Genomic DNA, 3,614 nt, shown 5'->3' on the forward strand with positions numbered 1-3,614 from the left:
CTGACTTCCATCAAAGAACTGAGGTATTTGTCTACTCTGATAGATGGAGAACTGTGGATTTTATGCTTAAGAATATGGTGGCTGAGCACAAACACTGAATGTCAGCCTCTTGATTTGTAACTCTGTGGATTTTCCAAGAGGTGAAGACCATCCTTAGCTTGATTCTACCTTTTTCCTCAGTGGAGATCTGAGTTCCATAGATGGAGTCTGGGACAGAGAGCTAGGACTCATGTGTCTGATCCCTAACTAACCCATCACGAGACTATCAGCGTTCTCTAATGCCAGCTTCTACTTCTGACCAGGAGGAACTGCCCTACTCTGTGACAGAGGTGTACTTTCATAAGGTGTGCTAGAAGAGTCCTTACAAAGTGCACAGAGATCTGGGGAAGATTATTAAATATAAAGGAAGCACTCCCCTAATAGTCACACTTATATTCTCGAACTTATTTTAAGGTAAAAACCTTAGTGTCCTAACAAGGACCTAACAAGGAGCCTCAAGGGCCTCGGTGAGCAGGCTGGGGGCCCAGAATGGCAAGATGGGGTCTCCCCAGGAAGCCATATGTGGGAGGAGGGCCTGCCTGTGCTACACAGCTCTGCCCAGCTGTCAGGTATGGGGTAGCCAACAGGAGGTCCCTCCCTCTCAATGATCAACATTCATTATTTACATGAAGCCAGCTGGTCAACCGCACTCATGTGGGCAGAACTAGAGGGTGGTGATGATAGTTGAAGGAACCTGATTCTGGACAAGAACACCTTTAGATTTGTGCTTAGATTCACTTAAAGAAGAGGATCTGGAATAAGGTAAAAATGACTTTCAGATGTGGGGAGAACTTTAAAATGGGGAGTGTCCTCTCCACTTTCCATCGCTGCCATCTCCTCTCTGTTTCCCCACTGATCTTCTCTTTCACACCTCCACTCCTCTGGACCCACTTGCATCTTGCCACATCCATCCTCCAATCCACTATTCATGGCATTCATGTAGTCCTGCTCGAGGCTGAAGATCCGCTTGGAAGGACCACTCTTCCAAGAAGTCTATCTGGGTTGATGCTACCCTAGAGGCTTGTAAAATATAGAAACTCCTTACCTCTGTTCCAGGAGGTTTACATTCTTTTATTATTATTATTATTTTAAATTTTATTTTATTTTTTCAGTATTACAAGATTCATTGTTTATGTACCACACCCAATGCTCCATGCAATAGATGCCCTCCTTAATATCCGCCACCAGGCCCTCCCAACCTCCCAGTCTACTCCCTTCCAAAACCCTCAGATTGTTTCTTAGAGTCCACAGTCTCTCATGGTTCATTTCCCCCTACAATTTCCCCCAACTCACTTGTAGCTTTACTTTTATATCTCTTCAACTCTAAGTTCTTGCTGTCTGTGTTGGCACCTGGAAAGACACATTTTTTAAAAGCTTAGCCAGGTCTCTAGGTTATGGTAAATGACAGGGACCCCTAACATGGGACTCTGGGAAATGTGGCTGTATCACTCTTATCATCCTTCCTGATGGGAAGCACCTGGAGACAAAGAAACTTTATGATACCTTGAGAAGTAACTATTTTTGGTGGTGGTCTGTGTCTAGCCTAGAGACCAGTGACTGGGAAGCTGTTTTTCACCCTGTGACTTCCATGGAGTCTCTAAAGACCGTCAATCCTGTCTTCTCCACATACTGTGCTTATTTTCCCAGCCTCATCCCCAGCCAAGGTCACATGGAAATGGTGGGCCAGTTGCCATCAGGGCAAGCTAATAACGTGGTGCCCTTCACACTTTTCTTCGTTTATTCCTCTTCACTCAGAGCAGTGATTGTGAGCTGTGAGGGCTGAGGGCAGAGAAAGAAAACCCCTGATGGCCAGCTTTCCTCTTAGTGCCCTAAGTTATCCAGTTCCAGCCCCAAACTTGCTACCTGGTCAGAAAAACCAGAGCCTTGTAAGATAAAGGTGTACTGTACTGTACTGGCAGGTGATCCATTCCTCACTGCTTGGATTGGTTGGTATTAGCTATTTAAAAATCATCAGGCTAGTGTCTGGCAGGACATCCTTGATGAGCCAAGGCTCATCTCAATTTTACCCTGAGATTTTGGTTATATGCCTTGGCTTCTTGTTAACAGGGATGGGGTGATAAGCAAGGAGATGAGATGAGAAAGGATAAAATAAACATTGGGAACTGGACAAACCTCCTTAGAAGAATGATTGATGCTAGAGCATGTCTCCTTGGTGTCTGAAGCTATACCCCAAAAGCTTAGAAAAATATTCTTTGCAGTATACTGTATTTTCCTTAAAAGAAGTTATTGTAAATATAATTTTCTTCCTCTTAAGACATTTCTAGCACACCTCTTATTACTCCTTATGATGTAAAGAGTAATAAATTGACCAAGCTGCCTCTGCCTCTTAATCAGGTTCTTCTGTCATGATTCCTCCTCCCAAAGAATAGCAAACACAATGAGGGACTTCACTGTTCATCTCATTTTGGGACTAGGCAGGTTCTCCATGTCAACTCTGTTTTCGCCAAGGATAGCATTGCCTAGAGGAGAGGAATAGGGCATAGAATCCCGGGTGCTGCAGACGATGGAACAGGTCATGCTAGAGGGTAGAACAGGGAAAGGCTCTGATTAGGAGGGAGAATAAACAAGAAGAAAGGTTGGGGAATAGTTTGTCCTCCAAGATCCCCTGGAAAATGCCTTAAAAGTCCTGAACTTGACTAAATCACCTTTGGGTTCCCCCCAAGAGATGGCAAGAGATGGCAAGCAGGAGTGTTTGTTAACGTCCACTTGCAATTGTTCCGATGTTCTGTTGTGTCTTCCTCTCCTTCTCAACTGAGGTATAAGAGAGGAAGGTGTACCTTAGTCTGAATGCTCACACAGATTCCTCATTTGAAAACCAATCAAAACCCAGGAGGAAGGACAGTCATCTCTCTCTCAACTTTTTCTGTCTTTCTCAATGTGTGCATGTGTGCAGGTGCATGACGGAGAGGAGATGAGGCATCCTGTCCAGGTTGGAGGGTCAGCATCACTGTTTCTTCCTGTCCATGATGTTTTCCTTATGAAAAAACAAAACAAAACAAAACAAAAATGGACTATAGAAAGTGATCAGCCTCCTCTCCTCCAGGGCTGGTGCTGTGAAGATCAAAGGAAAGAAGGTGATAAGAAGGCAGTAGACAAATGCAAAATATTATGATCCTCTCAATGAATGACGTAGGGCCTTCCCAACCTCCAGCCCTAGTGGCCCTCATCCTGCCAGCAGGGCCTGAGTCTACACCTCCCACAGCTGCTCGATTTAGAGATCCTGCGGAGGAGTCCCCACTGATCCCTTGAGACCCACGGGGCTATTTCCAGCTCTCCGGTTGTCTCCTCTCCGCCAAGACTTGTGTATCAAAGCAACAGAGGAGGGCTGGTGGTTGCTTTTCCCTGAGACCATGCCTGCCCCCAAAGCCTCTTCCCTTAACCAGGAACACCGAGCTTCATGAATAGTTAGAGGCATGGGACTCAGAGACCACCTTGACCTCCTCAACCCCAACAGATGTAATGGGGCTCCTTTAGGAACTTACCCAATGTTGGTAGAGCCACACTGAACCCAGTCTCTTCTATCTGAACCTTGGTCCTGGTCTCTTCTATCTGAA

The sequence above is a fragment of the Mustela erminea genome, chromosome 6 (genome assembly GCF_009829155.1).
Source record: "Mustela erminea isolate mMusErm1 chromosome 6, mMusErm1.Pri, whole genome shotgun sequence".
Taxonomy (NCBI): Eukaryota; Metazoa; Chordata; class Mammalia; order Carnivora; family Mustelidae; genus Mustela; species Mustela erminea.